General features: G+C 39.9%; 1 long non-coding RNA gene across 1 annotated transcript in view; it reads right to left on the bottom strand.

The window, feature by feature from the left end:
* Positions 1–9,396: 9,396 nt before the first annotated feature.
* LOC134803480 (uncharacterized) overlaps positions 9,397–22,820 on the bottom strand; it is a 32,978-nt gene continuing 19,554 nt past the window's right edge. Inside the window, exon 3 of the long non-coding RNA XR_010145990.1 lies at positions 9,397–9,575. This is a non-coding gene — a long non-coding RNA (uncharacterized LOC134803480). The remainder of the gene's footprint in view (positions 9,576–22,820) is intronic.

The raw sequence follows: 22,820 nt of genomic DNA, 5'->3' as shown, positions 1-22,820 counted from the left end.
CAGAACTTCAGGCATAGGGACAGTGAACGTGGTACATAATTGTTTTCCATCGTATTTTCTCGGAAACGTTCGTATTTGTCATGCCACTTCAGTCAACCTCAGTTCTTTTTGTGCCGAGACTGACTGGAATAGCAAGACACATTCGTGCGTTTCCGTGAAAATACGAAGGGAAATAATTATGAACTACATCTGTAATCGCATCTAAAATGCAATTGTAAGTACTTGTACTTAGGTCTTAAACCACCCGACGTTTTAGGTGCGACCTTAGTCCCATTTTCATGGTGCCAATGTAGACGTTTCCGAACTAATTTTTCGGGATTATCACGGACGCAAAGTACGGAGTAATGGAGTAAAGTAAATGGTATACTTTTAATCTGAAAATATAAATCTACATCTAGCATAGATGTAAGTAAATTGAGGTAGATATGGTACCAGGCGCACGATCGTGAGCCATTAAATATAGGTTCCGGACTTCCGGAACCTATATTTAGTTAGTCGTATGGGTGACGCCAACCTGTCAAGTTGTCAAAATCGTTGGATCAAATTTTAGTTTTGTCAACTATGAACGTCTCACGTCTACATAAATAAAAGGTCATTGACGTCTAGTGGGGTACGCATAAGCGGCGTTTATCATAAGATAAACAAGGTGTAGATCTATAGTCTGTATCTTTAGGTATTTAAATAAAAGTAAACAAACAATTTGTAAATTTTCGGGCAGTTATATTTATTGGTTAACCAACCAAATACAAAACCGCCTGGATCTGTCACTGACCGACCTGACGATAGATTTAATATATAGAGATCCCGTCTCAGCGAGCTGTCACTGTTGCCACTTTTGTTTAGTGTACGATTAACAATGAGGCCCACCTTGCTGTAACCATGTCGATAAAGTCATATCGATAAACTATCGACATTTCTTGCAATTTTAATTTAACTTCAAAGGTTTAACGATACCTAAAATGAACAAAAGTGCTTTTATTCTTTATTGTGGTTATCAGATCACAATTTTATCGTCACGCCCCAGCAGGGAACGAAGGGAAAATTCAGATATTTAATTAAAATACATACGCAATAATTGAATTATTTTATTATATTGTAATATATTTATTATTCATTAGCATTTGAATTATGTTTATGTTTAACGAAGATATTGAAGCTTCAATTAATAGCTATTTCGTTCCGCTGTGTAGCGTTTATCGATATATAACATGATTAAAATCGACTTTTCACATCCCTAAAAGAGCACACATATACGCTTTTACGCACACATACACAGCCTGGGCGCATCAAAAAAGGCAACACTTGATTTGAAGTCCATCTTGTCAACAGTATGGTTGTCCTTTTTTGACAAACGGCATTTTTAAAAGAGCGAGGAGATAGAAATGATACTAGTTGCTGTGCCGTGAAAGAGAACAGAAAACGTTGGGCCCTTGGACTGGACCCGACTTTAACCTGCATTATTTGATCATTAATGCTCATCTACCCTCAACTGGCTTAACGAGCCATTTTGAGGGTAGATTTTGTTTACTTTTATTTAAATACCTAAAGATACAGAGTATAGGCACAGAATAAATAATAGTACTACCGTACAGAAAGGAAACTTCCTACAAAACCGAAATTTGACAGCGGTTCAGGGTCGAATCATGCTATCCCATTCTAATATATGGCACTATCCCTTTCGGCTATATAGGGTTGTCAAAATTCAAGTGATTATCGTATCTGTGGTCGTACACGCAAAAGGAAGTCAAGTGGTGCCAACCCTAATAATTGCTCGGAGCAATGCTGAGCAGAGCGGAGCCGAGTTTGGCCGAAGTCAGGAGTTTCGCACCCCTGGTATAGGTGACCGAGCAAGTTATTTCTTTATATTTATTTACTCCGTTTGAAAACTGCCAAGTAGCTCCTAACAACGGTACTAGTAGTAGTTTGTAAAAAGATTCGCAAAGAGTTTTTAAATTAGCTTTGTATATTTATCTATTGGTTCCCGACTGACGCCGCCAGGTGCCGCTGCGCAATTGGAACTAATTAATAAACGAATAGCATAAGTAAATGGTTTACATTCGATCCTGGTGTTTTATTCAATTAAGCCCAATTTAGACGATGCGAGTTTCATACCATTGCGGCTTTTGATTGGTCGGTTGAATTGGACGTAATCCACAGTCCGCAATGTAACTAAAATCGCATGCGAGTTCGCGCGCCGTCTAAACCAGCCCTTGCCCTCAACTTGCGCCAATCAGGGCTATAACCGCGAAAATCGAAGTTCGCAAATTGCGGGCATTTTTCTCTGTCACTCTTATTACGCCTTCATTGGAGTAAAAGAGAAAGATCCCCGCAATTTGCGAATTTCGGTTTTCGCGGTAGCCGCTCTGATGCCTGTGCGTAGACGTGAGCGTGTACGCTAATGTTAGAGCCGTGCATGCGTATCACGCACGCGGTGTGTAGTCTCATAAGGATCCATATATTACAACGCCCACGTTCACATCTACGCGCACGCACGTGACCTTCAGAACCTTTCGAATGGACACTATACTTGGTCAAGCAAATCTTGTCAGTAGTAAAAGGCGCGAAATTCAAATTTTCTATGGAACGATAACCCTTTGCGCCTACAGTTTTTAAATTTGCCGCCTTTTTCCACTGACAAGATTTGCTTGACCAAGTATATTATATTAGTCACAATATTAGAAGGAAACAGATGTAGTGTATAATTTTATTTTCCATCTTATTTTCACGGAAATGTACGAAACGTGCCTTACTATTTCATCAGTTAGTCTCGGTACAAAAAGTACTAGCTGACTGTAGTAGCATGACAAATACGAACGTTTCCGAGAAAATATGATGGAAAACAATTATGCACTAGGTACATCTGTAGAAATTGATGATTTCGGTTACCTATAACCTATAATAACCTGGGGGCCGATTTTTGAAAACCGACCGCTCGATTTTTTATATTTCGTTCAATATCTCCACTACTAGGCATTTAAATTCTACTAATAGAATAGAAAACGAGTGGTCAATACCACTAGATTCCCAATTTCTATCGCTCGTATTTCAAAATTTGCATTTCACCGTTTTCCGAGTGACGAAATCCAACGAACGAAATTCAAAATTCGGCCCCCTGATGTTCTAATGTAATTCTGTCCATTCAAAATCCCAATTCCAAATGAATTATTGGTAGCTGCGTGCTTAATCTGACCAAATAACTTTGACTCCTTATCCATTGAAATTTAAAGCTTAGCTATGTTATCATAACTACCTATCTACACTTGCGGGCTCAGCACGGTTCCATTTTTATCGACTATCACTATGCGCGTCCCTTTCGCACTTACATACTTGTTAGAACGTGACAGGCATGGTGACAAGGGATAAAAACGCGACCGTGCTAAGCCGCCTGGTCATTGTCATTGTATATGCAGAGTTAGCATGGCCGACTGCTCCCTATTAAAGGTTAATTCCCGATTCACCGGATTTACTTCAGTACCACTACCCCCAGTTTTGACATTGACATATTCACTCACGTCTAAGTAACTAACTTACTTTCTATGCATCTCGCTTGTATTCGCATGTTAGTGCAAGCGAGATGTATAGAAAGTAATTTACGTAGCCGCGAGCTAATGTCAATGTCAAAACTGGTGGTAGGCGTACTGTACGTCACAATCCACATATGTGACGTTCTACGGCAAAAGGCGCACCTTATGGCGGCTGGCGCTTACGTCGTTGAGCGCCGCAATAATATTGGAGCGACGTTAATAATAGCGTAAGCGCCAACCGCCATAAGGTACCTTTACCCATGGGACGTCACATATACGAGAGAATCTGACGAAACAAAAATCCGGCGAAAGAAACCGGCGAATCGGGCACTAAGCCTTAGAAAGCCAATAATAACAGTAGGGAGCCAAGGATACGGAGACTTGTGGAGTCGTCATGAAAAAAAGTTAGACCAAGAGTCTGCAACGATTTTGATAGCAGTGTAAGTGTTATTTATACGTCATCATTTCATAGAAGTTTGAAGTTTAAAATAACACACTGCGGGTGCTATCAAAATCGTTGCCGACTTATGTATAGGTATGTATCTTGGTCTAACCAAAATTTTCTATGGGAGGTCAACCGTTCGAGGAACTCTAACTAGTAATTACTCTCTAAGTAAGTATGAAATCCAAGGTAACTAGCATGTAGGGCAAACCCAACCCAACTAAATAAGAACAAATAACTATACTCATCCCTATATTTTGGGTGCTAGTACTAGCGTAAGGCAAAGACATTAAGATTCTCTGTCTATGTTTGAAATGAGGCAGTCCCTGCCCCAGTACCGTCTTTACCATAAGGGACACGGGGCCCCTTCTCAGGGCCCCCATCCTCAGGGGGGCCCGAGGGACACACAGTGACAGTACATTTGATTACCCATAAAATAAATAGAAGATCATAGTAGAAAAATGTTAGTTTTATTCTCTTTATTTACTTTCCAAAAGGGCCTCAAATTCTTATGTGCCCAAGGTGCCCTGCCCTGGCCAAACTATAGGCAACTATAGGTCAGCACCTATCAAATGTGTACTTAGAAGGATATCAAATAAATTATCAGAAATATAGAAAGGTGAACCTATAGGAAACCTACTGACTTCAGAATTAAAGCACAATATAGGGTGATTGCGTCAGTTTATCGTCCAGTGCCTGTTTCCGTGCACTTGGCGTAGTTGTTACAAAGAATGGAATATACAGGTATATGTATATTCAAATTATACGCATTTCCTGAATATAGGCATATTATATTATAGGTACGCAATTCTGTAGCAACTACGTCAAGCGGACGGAAACATGCACTGGACGGTAAACTGACGCAATGACCCTATGTGTATATGGTAACAACTAAGCGAAGTTAAAAAAATCCCAGTAGTGAGTAGCTGTATACGTAGAGTCCAGACGAGCTGGGCAAATCGACCGATTTGATCAGGAAAATAATTGGCGGCAATCTCATCTAGCGTCCACACGTACACAATGTAATCACCAATTTGCATTCCATTTTCTTACTTATAGAATAAGAAAATGTCATGTACATGTTTTAAATATTTTTATCAATAAATGATCTATCTATCTATCATAGATACTAACTTCGAAAATTGCCATTTTTGTGTCCGCACCTGCTGATTTGGTCGGGGAATCAAATTGGCGTTTGCGTCCGCACGGCCTGATACGATCGGACAATTTCATCAGATTGGCGAAAAATTGTCTCGTTTGGACTCCACTATACTCTGGCAAACGCGTGAACGCCGGACCACCTCGCCTGATTGCGCTCAGGCAGGTAATACAATGGTGGAATATACGCCTTATCAGATTTGTCCGCAATCAGTTTACATACACGCAAGTAAAATTGCTATTATTTTTTTGACTGGCGCTTACAATTCCGTACTTTGTTGTCAGCCTCATGGTCTAATGAAACATGGTCTTCCATTCCCAGAGTGACACGGGCCTACGTCACAATAACATTGCCACTTTATTTCAACATAACATGTTACATGGGTACATTATACCTATGGTTAATAAGTTAAAATATTTCTTTATAATTTTATAATTTTCATTTATATGTATTTTAGCTTAAATTTTACAATAACACGTCATTTTTAATTACTCGTTAGCAATATCTTCCGATTCACGAAAGAAATTTCAGACTTTCGGGTAATTCTGTTTATACTACTGGCAACACAGGATAGCGCTGTGCACATTTGACAATTCGGATCTAGATAACTTCATGCCCTGACCGTCATCCTTGTCGAACGCGTGTTAATTGTTATTTCCTTCTCGCTCAGTGTCAGCAGTCGCAGTGTTTTCCAAACTTTTCACGTCGTAAGCTTGGTAATTAATGTGTAACTGTGAATTAGTTTTTTAAACGTTTGTCTTGTATAGATAAATAAAGTTTAATTTAATACATTAGATTTGTTTTATTTTACTATGTTTCTACATGAATAACTTAAAATTAATGCCGTTAAAATAATTTTCACCGTTGGTTAAAATTCTCCCACATTTCAAAGTTTGAGAACCTGTAAACAGCATGATGACGTAGGCGCGTGTCAGTTAGGTCATACGCGAATCTCGGAATGGAGTACCAGGCGGAGTATATTATTATACCATGGTCAGCCTCGTCAGCTCGTCAGCAGAGTACGGGAACACGGGAAGTAGTGTCATAAGGTGCAAATTTTGGTATCGGATGAATTCACTTAGCACAGATGTAATATACGTAAAGCTAAGCTAATTGAGCCCGGTAGACATCCGCCACCCCTGGCAGGTAGGCAGGGGGGGCAGTCAAAGTAATTGAGTCGCTTAACTTCAAACTCGGGTAAATCCACATGTCAAATTATGCGATTTTGGTATTAAGAAAAGGTAATAGGGTAGATATTTGCTGAGAGGGTCGAATGGATTTACCCGAGTATGAAGTTAAGCGACACAATTTGTAATAGATTCAAGCTTTGCACTCCTTTTTAACCCCCTTAGAGGATGAATTTATAAAAACGCTGAAATGACTTTTCTTGTATTCTGATAATATGCGCAAATAAAAAGTTTCAAGCCCAACACTCGAAAAAAAATTTGATCTCCATACAAATTTTCAACCCCTATTTCGCCACCTTAGGGGATACATTTTCAATAACGCTGAAATTAGTTTTCTTGTATTTTATTAATAATATATCTATTAACGAAGTTTGAAATTCCTAGCTTAAAATAAAACATGAACCTCATACAAACTTTCATCCCCTTTTTAACCCCCTTAGGGGTTGAATTTTTCAAATTCACTTCTTATCTCTTCTATACATTATAAATGTAACCTGGTATGCAAATTTCAACTTTCTAGCATTTGTAGTTTCGGCTGATAATAGTAATAGTGCAATAAAAAAATTGCAAACTGATTTTGATTTGTTCGTCAATATTTTTATTTTTGTCTATTAAACTTATTAATTAAAAGTCTTAAAAATGAATTCTTTATGCCCGAATTATCTAACTTAAACTCGAGGTGGTAGGTAAATAGAAGCCGATATGATTTTTTACCTAAATCGTGGCGGCGTGTACCCACCTGCCTACCCACCAGGGGGTGGCGGATGGCTACCGGGCTGGATTAGCTTAGCTATACGTGTACTACATCTGTGCCAAGTGAATTCATCCGATACCAAAATTTGCACGTCCAATACATTACTTACCTCACAGAAATTCAAATTTTCTATCGGAGGACAACAGGCGTAAAAAAATGTAAACCGTTTTTAAAACTTTACGCCTTTTTCTACCGACTTCTTACCAAACTTATAGAGTCTGTGCGGAAAGACGAGTCGAGAAGAGAGTCGTGGAATGTATGGGGTCCAATACATTCCACAACTCTTCTCTTTCCGCGCAGACTCTAGAAGCGAGTTGGTGGTAACTTCTGGATATTTTTCTCAGTTGTTTCATTTGATTGCTTTGAAAACTATAGTCTGGCAAACAAAATTTGTCCCTGAATAGGAACTTAAAAAAACTATACTCACAGAATAAATAATGGTACTACCGTACTACCTAACAAAAAGGACACTTGCTACAAAACCAAAGTTTGACAGCGATTCAGGGTTGAACATAGACTTATAATATATAGAGACGGTGTCTCAGCGAGCTGGCACTGTTGCCACTTTTGTTTAGTGTACGATTAACAATGAGGCCCACGTTGCTGTAGCCATGTCGATAAAGTCATATCGATAAACTATCGACATTTCTTGCAATTTTAATTTTACTTCAAAGGCTTAACGATACCTAAAATTACCAAAAACGCTTTTATTCTTTATTGTGGTTATCAGATCACAATTTTATAGTCACGCCCCAGCAGGGAACCAAGGGAAAGTTCAGATATTTAATTAAAATACATGAATACGTCCTAAAATAGGTGTTCCGCAATAATTGAATTATATTATTATATTATAATATATTCATTATCAATTAGCATTTCAATTATGTTTATGTTTAACGAAGATATTGAAGCTTCAATTAATCGCTATTTCGTTCCGCTGTGTAGCGTTTATCGATATATAACATGATTAAAATCGACTTTTCACATCCCTAAAAGAGCACACATATACGTTTTTACGCACACATACACAGCCTGGGCGCATCAAGAAAGGCAACACTTGATTTGAAGTCCACCTTGTCAACAGTATGGTTGTCCTTTTTTGACAAACGGCATTTTTAAAAGAGCGAGGAGAGAGAAATGATACTAGTTGCTGCGACGTGAAAGAGAACAGAAAACGTTGGGCCCTTGGGGTTGAATCGTGCTATCCCTTTCTAATGTATGGCACTATCCGTCTTGGCTATTCAGGGTTGTCAAAATTCAAGTCATTATCTTATCTGCACGCAAAGGGAAGTCAAGTTGTGCCAACCCTAATAATTGCTCGGAGCAATACTGGACGATCGGAGCCGAGTATGCCCGAAAGGAGGAGTGTCGCCCCACTGCTAGTAGTAGTACTAGCGTCGTAAGACAAAGACAGTATGATTCTCTCTGTCTATGTTTGAAATGAGACAGTCTTTGGCCAAACTAAAGGGTAAGTACTTAGGATTTATTTTTTATTTATTTATTACAAAATATAGCATAATGAAAGCAAAAAAATATTGATTGATTGATATCTTCGAGCAACACCGGCTTCCGACACATCGGAAGGGAGGAGCCCAAGCGATATCTCACCGTACAAATCTTTCTGCCATTTTTCGCGGGGGGAAAGGTGCACACAGTCGCACTTCTCACACACTTACATACAAAATCCAATCTGTAATGACGACACAAATACATAGAAAATGACACACGTCAAAGACAAATCTTGCAAACCTCAATCTCTTTTTGTGTACGGACGAGTGACAAGTGTCACAACACGCACACTAACAGATTTTCGTTGAAGTATGTTATTGTATTCTGAGAGATGAGAAGTCGGATTTGTCGCTCGACCGATCCGCAATTTGTACTAAGCGAGCAAAATCGATAAATCCAACAATTACATGAGACTAAAATATAATAATTGTGTTTGAATGTAATTAAACGTATGATATGTAAAAAAAAATATTACATGTGAAATGTAACACTTTCTTTTTGTAAATTTGATGTCCCCGACCTCTTTTTATAACAAAAAACCGAGCAAACAGGCATTTTTATGCAGCAGTGTTCACGCGCGCGTCTGGACTCGGTCTAGTGAAAAATCCAAGTGCAACTAGTTTTATTACCCGCGCTAGATTAGATTGACGCGCTAATCTTGTACCTCGGCAGAGGGGAAATAGTGCGAATGCCGCCTCCCTTCCGTGTTGCTCGAAGATTGATATATAAAGTGAAGACAATTTGTTGGCGAATAGTGCGCTCTCAAATTTTATATGTTCTTTCTAAGTTATACTTCAAACGCCGCACAAACGAATCAATCCTAGCCAGCTGAAAATTCGAACACGTCTCTTCACTATTTGCACACAGCGCATACTTCGATTCTTCGGACACGTGGCTAGACCCGAAGATAGTCTAGAGGTATTGATGATGGTCGGTCACGTGATAGGGAAGAGAAGTAGAGGAAGAGCGCCTACCCGGTGGATAGACACTGAGGATACGTCTGGAAAGAAGAAGAAGTTATAACTAAGACACAGTAGGTATAGATGTTTCTACGGTGGGCGGTGGGCGCGGCGGAGCAAAAAACAGTCACATTGAGTTTTTTTTTGTAGTCCGTACATAATCATTTTTATTAATTCATACAGCAAAATGGAATTTAAAACATCTCATTCGAAAGCGGTTTGCGTTAAACATGGCGATTAAAAAAATATTCCAAACTTTTTTTCATTTCGCGGTACACGTTTGCCGCCATAAAGCGTTTCGTTGCTGCAATGTTTTACGCCTAAACAATGTCGTCTAATTGCTTTGCGAGTGTTCGCGCGTTTTAATATTTTTAATGTATCTACGCGGGTTCGTGTCCGTTATTTCACTAGTTGATAACTATTTTATCTATGCTAGTAAAATGCGTTGCTTCTTAGTTAATACCTAAGAATATTTAACATAGAATGATTTATAATACAATAGTTTTTTCACCACACCAGCTCGGAAAGGCTTACTTTGCACTTCAAAAACTGATAGCAAAGTTGCATTTTATTCACATGTGAGGCAATAAAGTAATCAAATGCAAATTTTGAGTTGTTTTCTTATGTTTTCTGGTAGAATTGACTTTTAAATGATGATTTTGGATGATAAATATTTAATAACATTCATTTAGATTTGATTTGGTTTGATTTTGTTTGATATTTTACATTTAATATTTGCTTCGGTTTGGCGTGGTGAAAAATTTTGTGTTTCACTCGGGGGCAAATTTTTATTAACCCTCGTGCTTTGAAACCCTCGCAACGCTCAAGATTCCATGTTTCGGACCAATCGCTACGCTCGTGGTTGAATTTTGGAATCTTTCGCTTGCTCGGGTATCAATATTAGCACGAGCGGTTAAACAACAACTTTGCCCCCTTGTAAAACAAATAACTACCTATTGATTTGTTTAAAACTATAGAGTAGAACTTGTTTACCCCTCATGTTAATTTTAAGATACAGAAAAGCAAAGATTTGAAAATTAAAAAGAATCTTAAGCGCTGCGAGAGTTTCAAGGCACGAGAGCCACGAGAGGTGAGTGAGAGTCCCACTTTGTCGCTTACCATGCAGAAGGACGCTTTGACAGGTTATTCGTATAAAGATACAAGCAAATCTCGTCCTTATGGTATGGGTCCTTTGACTAGACTTCGACACATTTTTAACTCGCCCTACGTCCGCCAGGAAAGTAGATAAAACATGTATCAGATCGTCTCTTCTAAGAATAGGTACTTTAAAAAAAACTATTTGTAATACATTATAAATGTGTGAAATGGACACGCGCACCCATATTGTCCACACGCGGTCAGGACATCTCTTATTTTTGCCACAAAATGGGGATTTAATGCGGCCAAGCGATTTGAAATATTCTCACGTAGCTCCGCCATGCCGTTAGGAATGCTTTTTACGTTTTTTTAAGCAAAAGTCGTGTGCAATTTGGATTTTGCGGACAGAAATTCAATTCGATCGTGTTAAGTATACTGTGAATATGTAGTCAGCAAAGTTATTAGAGCTTCACGGCAGCATAGATGGTACAATCCATAGTCTAATAAAACATGGTCTTCCATTCCCAGAGTGACACGGGGCTACGTCACAACAACATGGCCGCCATATATAGCGCTATCGCATGTTATCATATAGCGCTGTCGCATGATGACGTAAGCCCGTGTCAGTTAGGTGACCTAGAAAAGACGGGAATGGAGTACCAGGCGGAGTATATTATTATACCATGGTACAATCTACAATTAAGGATGACTCAAAAATTCGCGTTTTCTAAGAGATAAGACCTAGCTCTTAGATCGATTTATCGCCCCCGAAAACCCCCATATAGCGAATTTCATCGAAATCGTTAGAGCCGTTTCCGAGATCCCCGAAATATATACCTATAGACCGGGAGATAGTGACACATTTTACTGGGTCATTTGTACCAGTATGGCGGTTCGTCAGGGGTCTAAGCATGTAATGAAGGAAAGAAAATGATATGACCATAGCGCTGGTACCGGCGGCCCAATCGCGTGGGCGTTAGTCGAACGTGTCGGATAAAATACGAGTGTCGAACGATTTGTACCACAAAAATCCTCGTATTATTCGATAGTCCATAAAAAAGAAGTAGGCGGTAGCGTAATGCCATACTTCTCCGGTGTGACTTACAGCCCGCCATACTGAGGCGAACACGTTAAGTAAAAAAAAACAATTCAACCATTTGTACCAAGCTAATTTTTGCACAGGTGATCATCGTCGAGCAGCCATTCATGGACATCACCATGCCATACTTTTCGGATGGTTCCAAATGCCCGCCATACCGCCGCAAGGAAGTTAATTTTTTTTTTTTTGCTAAACGTTTTGTACCAGTATTGCATTTAAATTTTTGGAGAGTATTTGATAAAATGTGACCGTTATTATAATTGCCATACTTATAGTAGGGGGAAAAAGTGCTGCCATACTTGAAAAACTTATTTAATCGACACGTTTCAAAAATACGACTATACAATACGTAAAATATTTTTTTACAGCATGGCATCATCATATTCTGTTTGATTGGATACAATTATACCTAAAAATAAATTATTCCGGATTATAACTACGGGGCGGACGACTGTGAGACTTAAGCCAAGACTTAAAAAATAAAAAAAAAATTGACGATTTGTACCAGTATGGCATTTGGATTTTTGGAAATTATATGATGCAATGTGACCATTATTATATTTGCCATACTTCTAATAGGGGGAGAAAGGGGCACCATACTTGAAATAAAAAAAAAATATTGTACCCATTTGCCACCTCCTACAGGTATGGCATTATGAGATTTCCATTTATGATCACACAGAAAGTCTTGAAAAAAAATTACAAGGTGGTACAAATCGTTTAGCAATAAAAAAAAAATTAACTCCTTTGCGGCGGTATGGCGGCCATTTGGAACCATCCGAAAAGTATGGCATGGTGATGTCCATGAATGGCTGCTCGACGATGATCACCTGTGCAAAAATTAGCTTGGTACAAATGGTTGAATTGTTTTTTTTTAATTAACGTGTTCGCCTCAGTATGGCGGGCTGTAAGTCACACCGGAGAAGTATGGCATTACGCTACCGCCTACTTCTTTTTTATGGACTATCGAATAATACGAGGATTTTTGTGGTACAAATCGTTCGACACTCGTATTTTATCCGACACGTTCGACTAACGCCCACGCGATTGGGCCGCCGGTACCAGCGCTATGGTCATAGCATTTTCTTTCCTTCATTACATGCTTAGACCCCTGACGAACCGCCATACTGGTACAAATGACCCAGTAAAATGTGTCACTATCTCCCGGTCTACTACCTACCTATAAATAAATAAACAAGAATTGCTCGTTTAAAGGTATAAGAATATATTTATATATTCTTAATTATTCTTCATCACGGTTCATAAGTTACAGCCTGGTGACAGACAGACGGACAGTGGAGTCTTAGTAATAGGGTCCAGTTTTTACCCTTTGGGCACGGAACCCGAAAAATCACCCGAATTGAACCGTAGGTACATTCTGTGCCATTATCGGTTTCAAGTAGACCTTTTCTAAGGCATTTATTTAGTTTTTAGGGTTCCGTACCTCAAAAGGAAAAAACGGAACCCTTATAGGATCACTCGTGCGTCTGTCTGTCTGTCTGTCTGTCTGTCTGTCTGTCTGTCCGTCTGTCACAGCCGATTTTCTCCGGAACTACTGGACCAATCAAGTTAAAATTTGGTACACATATGTAAGTTTGTGACCCAAATACGGACATGTAACGTAAACAAATGAATTTTAAACATGGGGGCCACTTTTGGGGGGTAAATGAAAAAATGAAAAAAAAAAATTTTTCAAACTATATCATGTTACATATCAAATGAAAGAGCTTATTATAAGGATTTCAAATATTTTTTTTTATAATTTTCGAATCAACAGTTTAGAAGTTATTCAAGAAAATAGGCAAAAAATGACCATTCCCCCCCCCTTATCTCCGAAACTACTAAGTCTAAAATTTTGAAAAAAATACATAAAATAGGTCTATACCTATAGATGACAGGAAAACCTATTAGAAATGTACAGTCAAGCGTGAGTCGGACTTAATTACAGTTTTTAATCCGACCCCTACGGATTTTTTAAAGAGATTTCACTCACGTTTCACATAAAAAATACATTGTTAACAGTGCCGGATTACTTAGAGTAGTAGTTTTCGTAGAGTAATTGGTGATAATTTTCTGATAAGATAATCATTTTAAATATTTAACGGTCTTACCTACTTACGAGTAATTGTAAGGTCAAATTAAAAATAATGTTAAAAAAAATGTTAAATTGAGAGCTAGCTTAAAGTTTTTTGTACTCGTCGACTTTAATGGTTAAATTAATAAAGACTTTGTAACCAATAAGCAAAACAAGCACGTGCTTAGGGCACCACCACGTTCAGGGGGGGCACCAAAATGCCAGGTTGAAAAAGGTGAACAATTTTAAAATTAGGGACAGACACATCGTTTTTACCACACGATTTTTTTTAGCTGTCCAAGAGCTAATTTGCAAAAATAATGGCGCGTAATTCTTTGGGAAACAATCGGTAGCAGTAGAAGAGTCGTGATTACATGCATAGATTCGATTTCAACCCACTCTTTTGCGGTTCGGCGTTAGGTCTTGCCTTCTGCCTTAATTACACTTGGGCGTGGATCCAAATCCAAGCTTTCCTCTTTCGCAGCTAGGCCTACTGCCTTTCTCACACTTCGCCAATTCAATTCCAAGCTCTGCTTTCTTGCATATTTTATGCATGAAAACAACCTCGAATATCGAAGCCTAAGAAATATCGAGCCCTATGCGAAGCTAGGCTGATAGAAAACTGTCCCATCCCTTCTCTGTATGAAATCCTGGATTCGCGCCTGGTTGGGACTAAAAGTAAAATTGCGTTTGTATATCGAAAAATTTTCGCGCTCGCTTCGCTCGCGTTTTCAATAACTTTATAAGGTATGATAAAGGTGACATTCGGGTGGCGACTGCAGCAACATTACTCTGTTGCAACGTTACTGCTGCAGTACTGTCCACTTCCGTGATAAAATGATGTGACTGATTTCCATACTAAAAGTAAAAATTTACAACTGTCTATCATATTGCGTTTTTATATCGAAATATTTCCGCGCTCGCTTCGCTCGCGTTTCTATTACTTTCTAAGCTATGATATAGGTGACATTCGGGTGGCGACTGCAACAGCATTAGGTACTCTGTTGCAACATTACTGCTGCGGCACTGTCAATTTTCGTGATAAAATGATGTGACTGATTTCCATTCTCAGCTGTAACGCGGCAATGAACTTCTCTCAATTTACCAAAAAATCAATGTAATCTTGATGACCCGAGGGAGAGGGGGCACCTAGAAATCCTTAGGGCATCAACATATCTTAATCCGGCACTGATTGTTAAAAAATGGGTAATGTACGGAACCCTTGGAACGCGAGTCCGACTCGCACTTGGCCGGTTTTTTTTATACCACATCAGTGGCAAACAAGCATACCCGGCCCGCCTGACGGTAAGCAGTCGCCGTAGCCTATGGACGCCTGCAACTCCAGAGGTGTTACATGCGCGTTACCGATTTTTTTAAACGCGGGAAACCTTCTGAAGGTAGCTCATTTCCACAGCCGGAGCGTCCGCGGGAGGAAATTCCTCTTAAATCGCACAGTACGCGACCATTTAGGTTCTAGGGTGTGAGGATGAACACCCTGTCTTTGATAACTTTCTCTTATTTTAGAAGCTCATCATAACAACATAGGGTAAAGGCACCAGTAGTCAGCCTTATAACGACTTTTTTAAGTTTGAACGTTCGGCATTTCTACATGATCAGTCGGATAATTAAACGATGCTATAATTAAGTTTAAACACAAAGTGGCACTTTTCTCCAGTAGTCAGCCTCCAAAATCCAGTAAGCAGCCTTTGTCTACCCAGTACTCAGCCTATAAACTATTCATAATAATGGGATCAAAATCAACGACATTATAATATTTATTATTTCTTATAAATACATACAATTCTTATGAAACGAAATTTGTTGGCCATAGGCACTTAGCTAACTAAAACTGAGAATCGCAATATTTATTTTCTAATAATTATTCCGTCAAAAAATTAACTAGGTAAGTCAGGTAATATATAATATGTTCCTAGTATTCGGTAAAAAATAATGAAACGAGTCTATGCAGATCTAATTATCATTAATAAACAAACGTCCATACATTTTACATATACCTACCAGGTAAAAACAAAATATCATTCAATTACTTAGGTACTACAGAATCTGTATAGTTAACGTCAAACTATGTATACAGTTTTGAACCTTATTTCAATGAGATAGAGTTTTAAAATGTGGACACATTTTTGGCGGTGACGTACCAAGCAAGGTCAATGGCTGAGTACTGGATCCGCAAAATCCAGTGGTCAGCCGCATTAAAACGTTATTTCAAATGCTGCTGACTACTGGGTTTTACTTTAAATTGACTAGGGCATGCGTAACTAAATTTGAAAATGTAAATTTAACGGTCCTAACGGTCGCATTGGTTCGAAAATAATAAAATAAACAAATAACCCAAAGGTCAGCCGTGGGGGGCTGAGCACTGGATTTTTTGTAAAAAAGTGTTATCCAGTGACCAGCCCCCTCAATTTATAAGTTAAATATTGATATTTTCATTCAAACATAATGCAATTTAATAGATAAACTAATAAATAAACCAATCATTAACAAAAAACAATAACTTTTAACATCAAAACATAGTTTTCCTCACCTGTTAAGAGAACACCACGTGCAGTAAAAAATATGGCGGACATGACACTTTTGTACTCGTCGACAAACAGCACCTGTATGAACGACTATATTTCTTCCCCCCGTTCCCTCACCGCACCTGTCATGTGAAGTAATAGCCAATAAGGAATCAAAGCTCCTATTTGAGTCCTCGCGATTTGTTTAAACGAATATACCAGATATTTATGACCAATAAACGACTCAAAAGGCTACCACTGGTCCCTGGCTGGCCACTGGTGCTGTTACCCTACCTATATTTTTTTCTTAGCCTATTTCAGTCACTGCTGGGCAAAGGCCTAGAGCTCCTGGATCTCCATAACTCCCGATTTCGTGCTTCCTCCGGCCAGTCGTAAAGGAAGGTGTCTAAATCGTCTCGCCACTCCTCCTGGGCCTACCGGCTACCCCGCCCACGCTTCTTTGCCGGTATGCACTTGGTTTTATTTATTTAATCGTATGGCAAACATATTTTAAAATAGAAACAAATATGTACAATCAGATGTCTACACTAAGACCATTCAGCCACTTTATGGCTTCGTCGCTCAGGGTGATCAGGTCTTCGGGAGGACCGGCGACATAGCGCGTTATAGGGCAGTCTTGGATTATATGCTGGATGGTTTGGGCTTCCGCACCGCAGCCGCAGGCCGGAGAGTCTACCCACCCACAGCGGTGTTTGTAATAGGCGCATCGACCGTGGCCAGTACGGAGTCTGTTCAGTTTGCACCAGTCTCGTCTAGGGAGGTCTGAACCCATTATTCTGGAGCCAGGCGTAATTCCATATCCTAATTTCCCTGCCATTAACATGCCCCAAGATTTCGTCCACTCGTGTTTTATATTAAAATTGGTATCGACCAGGTTTTTGGCGATGCTACACGAAGGGTTTCTAGATTTGAGGCGTTGCTTGGTTGGCTTTAAAAACTCCGCGTAACATGGTAGGTTAGGGTTGTTTTGGATCTTACACACTTCCCGTAGCAAGGCGTCCTTCCTCCTGAGATCTGGCAGGGCAATCCGTGACAGCACAGGGAGCCAGTGGCAAGGAGTGGATTGGAGCGTCCCGGATATGATTCGCATGGCTTTGTTCAGTTCGACATCTACTTTAGAGGTGTGGGCACTGCCTAGCCACGCCTCTGCACAGTATTCTGCTGTTGAAAACACCAGAGATAGCGCTGATGTTCGCAACACTTCGGCACTTGCTCCCCAAGAGGTGCCGCTTAGTTTTAGCACGATGTTGTTGCGACTCTGGAGTTTGCGTGCTGTATTGGAGAGGTGCTGCTTGAACGTGATGGAGCGGTCGAGGGTGATTCCGAGATACTTGGGAGATCCACTTGGTTAGAAGAGAGGACATAAAGATGGATTGTTTTGTAAAAGAAACTAACCGTAAAATGGGGTGAGTAGGCTTCGCGGGGAGAGTTGGGTTATGAATGGGGAGAGAAGGGATGAAAGGTGTAACTCCCCCCTTATTTATCTACCTAACCTACCTTAATATAACATAATATAAACACCCCCTTTCGATTTACCCTTAAAATATGGCCATGTGATCGTCTAGCTAGTAGTTAGGACCCCTCGAAGTGAACCGCGGTAACCTCAAATTCTTTAATGAGTATCAGCTAAATTTTGGACTCTGACTTTATTTATTATTACCTAGATTTTGAGAACAGATATTTATGGTAATAAATATAATTATTTATGGAAGTAAGAAATAACCTAAAGAAAATTATTCAGAGAAATAGAAAATTATTCAGAATTTATTAGTGCAACGTAAATGATGGTGTAAAATTTACTATAATGTATTTAAGTATTGCAGCATATATGATGATATAAAATATATAAAAATGTTGTTGGTAAAATCCTGCCACACCTATTAAGCTCCCGGGATAACATAGAAGCAGCACTCCTGAGATAAGCTCTTTTACACCCTAGCATTTCAAGGATATTTATAGTTAACTATCATCTTCTAAACGATGTGTGATTTATTCACACGTGCTGCTCCGTATGCCCGATGCAGGTCTGGAAGCTCTTAGTCCGATTTGCAAGTATCAATCGGAACACCTACCCTACCAGTTTAGCCAGACGGGCTATGACCAACACTTCGTAACCTAAACGCACCTAGATGATGATGAAAAGAAGTGTCAAAGTATCCATCAATCATCATAATTACTTATCTTTTTTATGTTCAAAAGCTAGGGATGCTAATCCCTTAGTCCCATTCCCCAGAGCTGATAATCTAGACAGAATTCCTAGTTTTCTAGATGTATAAACGAAGCACCGAGTTTATTTGTTAACTATTATATTTAATCGAAGCCGAAATTGAGTATTCACTCAATGTATGCTTTGTACTGCTCTTGCCTGACAAAGGTTCCCTAAAGCAAACCGTTCTTCAATCCTAGAATAGTCTGCGTTCCTAAATCCAGATTGATAATTAAGAGTTTATATTGTAATACCTGATTTTATTACTCAGTACCTCGTTCCTACACCAGACAACCAGAAATGAAAAGTAGTAATAAAATTTTATAGAAGTATTGATTCTTTCCCCATATAAATTAGAAGTTAGAAAGATTTGGGCAGTTAAACTCTTTACCTTTTAAACACACATATTTTAGGATTAAGAAACTATATTTTAAAACCCTTAAAGATAAATATATATCAACCATTTCAAATTTATAGACCCTAACTAAAAATAACGTTAATAGACAACAAACAAGTGTGTGATTCTACCCTAATCCTACCCTTTGTCCCTAATCTAGTATATTCAAAGCATAATTCGTTCTTACCATCGACCTAATGCCTTGTAATATACGCATGTGTGGTCCCTACGAGAAGCTGTAAAGTTCGGCAGGCGAAACCGATAAGGCAACCTACAGGCCAGTGTATTTGACTCCCTCCTTATCGCCCGCGGGCATGGTGGATAAGAATAAGTCGCCCTATTCCGTGTATATAAATGGATCAGTACCCTAGCACACACACGCACTAATCACGAGGGAAACTCTGCCACAACAAAGACTAAGTGTAATATCAGTCACGACAGAAGTCTGTCCCTGCAACCAGCACTAGCATGAACCGGAGCACCGAAATATATAAATAAATTTAATAGGAGACCTAGTCTCAATTACTGTCGACTTCAGTGGGCCCAGATTACTCCGGATGACGCGCACGTGACGTCCCCACATCCATCTAAACAGCTGGGCCTTGAGACTAGTGAGATAATTCGTCTCTTATGTTGATATAAAAGAGACGCCAAGTCCTCTCAAACTTGGAGCAATAGACTCCTAACCATCCAATCCTTTGGCACCGTTAGGCGGAGTGAATGGTTAGCTGGACAAACTGTCAGTCCAAACAATGATCTGGCTTTTAAAATAGCAAAAATACCCCATAGAAAAACACTAAAATAACTAAGTTATCACTAAATTAAACTAACTCAACAGAAAAGTGAAATTCCCTTAAACACTGTCATCTATATTTAACGTTACGAGAATTTCTTCCCGCAAAACCAAACACAGACACTATTCCCAGCCCCGGCTATGCATTGACATTGTCCCTGCATAACATGACGGCACTTAGAACACACAGCGTAGAGAAAACTTCACAATAACTAAAAACCCACACATGGCAGTAAAGAATCTCCACAACAGTCTAAACTTAGCGTTACGACGATTAAAATCCCCGCAAAACCAAGCACAGACACAAATTCTAAGTTTAAATTCACCAGGATAATTCCAAGTAAAAGCAAACAGAAAAAGTCGCGGAGAAACTTCACTTCCCCGCACTACGTTACACCCGAAAACCAGAGTCACTGCTAGCCCGGTCGAAGAATGAATGCCCCTCCCAACGCTCCGCACCGGCCTTTTATACCTTTTACTATGGCGACTGAATGGCGACATAACGGCGACTGAGCGGCGACTGAGCGGCGACTGAGCGGCGACTGAGTGGCGACTGAGTGGCGACTGAGTGGCGACTGAATGGCGACTGAGTGGCGACTGAATGGCGACTGAATAGCGACTGAATGGCGACTGAATGGCGACTGAGTGGCGACTGAATGGCGACTGAATGGCGACTGAGTGGCGACTGAATGGCGACATAACGGCGACTGAATGGCGACTGAACGGCGACTGAATGGCGACATAACGGCGACTGAATGGCGACTGAGAGGCGACAGAATCAAAACAAAGATACTGGCGACTGAGTGGCGACTGAATGGCGACTGAGCGGCGACTGAATGGCGACTGAATGGCGACTGAATGGCGACTGAATGGCGACATAACGGCGACTGAATGGCGACTGAACGGCGACTGAATGGCGACATAACGGCGACTGAATGGCGACTGAGTGGCGACTGAATCAAAACAAAGATACTGGCGACTGAGTGGCGACTGAATGGCGACTGAATGGCGACTGAGCGGCGACTGAATGGCGACTGAGCGGCGACTGAGTGGCGACTGAATGGCGACTGAATGGCGACTGAGTGGCGACTGAATGGCGACATAACGGCGACTGAATGGCGACTGAACGGCGACTGAACGGCGACTGAATGGCGACTGAATCAAAACAAAGATACTGGCGACTGAGTGGCGACTGAATGGCGACTGAATGGCGACTGAGCGGCGACTGAATGGCGACTGAGCGGCGACTGAATGGCGACTGAGCGGCGACTGAGTGGCGACTGAATGGCGACTGAATGGCGACTGAGTGGCGACTGAATGGCGACATAACGGCGACTGAGTGGCGACTGAATGGCGACTGAATGGCGACTGAGTGGCGACTGAATGGCGACATAACGGCGACTGAATGGCGACTGAATGGCGACATAACGGCGACTGAATGGCGACTGAACGGCTACTGAATGGCGACATAACGGCGACATAACAGCGACATACTGGCGACATAATGGCGACATAACGGTGACATATTGGCGACATATTGGCGACATAACGGCGACATAATAGCGACATAACGGCGACATAATAGCGACATAACGGCGACATAACGGCGACATAACGGCGACATAATGGCATAAACACTATTCCAAAAGTACCAGGATGCCAGAATTGCAGAAGAGGTCGTTTGCCTCGGGCGGGTAACCGACAACTGGTGTCTTATTGAGACAAACGTTTACCAAAAGTACCAGGATACCAGAACTGAGGAAGATGTCATTAACCTCGTGGCGTGTAACAAGGTTCGATTCAAGAAGAAAGATCATAAGTTACAGGTTGTTTACTGAACCATATGTCCTAAATATTAACGTTCATTATTGCTTACTTCAGAGTATAAATCATGTCCTTTTTACTCACGCAGTTTAGAGAAAGACGGAGCTATTTTTAATGACATCTACGCACACATTCATAGGCAGTAGTCGAGTAGTCAGTTGGAGTAGACTAAATTACGATAAAAGGGAACGTTCGAAAACTCATCGCGTACGAATTTGTAAGCATTATTTTACTTTGAGATATTTTTAGTTTACCTCTGAAAAACGTTCCTGTATTGAAGTTTTTTATGTTTATTAGTATCTAATATATTATTTAAGACATCCAGAATTTAGAGAATTAATTATTTTAATATTTTTATTTATCTTATGAAATTTTAGATTGTATGTTTCGAAATTGTACTAGAGCATCAGCGTAACGGAACGTTGAGCTGTCTTCATCAGTTTTATTGTCAACGTCAATACCAATTTGTTGTTGATTATTTCCTGAGGGTTTATTTTGTTTATTTCTAAGTTAAAATAGAGAATAAAAAAAAAGAAAGACACGTGATAAGTATTATGGATTACCATGGAATTGCTTCAAGTTTCAATTGTTAGAATATTCGATGGAATCATTAATGAAATATGCGACTGAAGAGGTCTTTAGTTTTACAAGGTATTTCCTTTTATTTTCTGTGTTTCAATGAAAAAGGTGGTTAATACTAGGCAATAGGCATACGACTAGTCACAGTTCGCCCCCGATTTAAGTGTTTTATGAATTACTACAGTAATTTGTAAAAGACTTCAATCTACTCTAGATTAGTCGGATATATCCCCCCTTTTCTAAACGTGTAGTGTGTGTCTCAATACTAAGTGACCGCTAATGACTCAGCTCTGAAATTAGTTCATCAGAATTCCGTCAATGAACCATGACAACTTTTTCCCCAGTCACCTCGCTCCACCAAAGATATTAGGTTGTGAATCTAATAGGCTACTAATTAACCCGTCCTTGCCAGCTTAACCCGGCCGCGTCGAGTATTACTCTTGTCTCTACCCGAATTGCGCCGTACACTTCCGTAGAAGAGCATCTGATGAGACAGCAAAAACTCCCCAAGCAAAACGAAGAGACCTTTAATTTTTATAAGTACGAAGCTTTCAAGTTCCATCGCCAAAATTCGAACCAATTTCATTGCCTTATCACCCTCAACCACGTTTTCTTGGCGCGTGTCTCATACTTGAATAAAATATACCGACCTTTAAGTTTGTTTGGATGTGTA

Source organism: Cydia splendana, chromosome 26 (assembly GCF_910591565.1).
Source record: "Cydia splendana chromosome 26, ilCydSple1.2, whole genome shotgun sequence".
Classification (NCBI taxonomy): Eukaryota; Metazoa; Arthropoda; class Insecta; order Lepidoptera; family Tortricidae; genus Cydia; species Cydia splendana.
The sequence above is the reverse complement of the archived record's forward strand: the minus strand, read 5'-3'. Positions and strand labels throughout refer to the sequence as shown.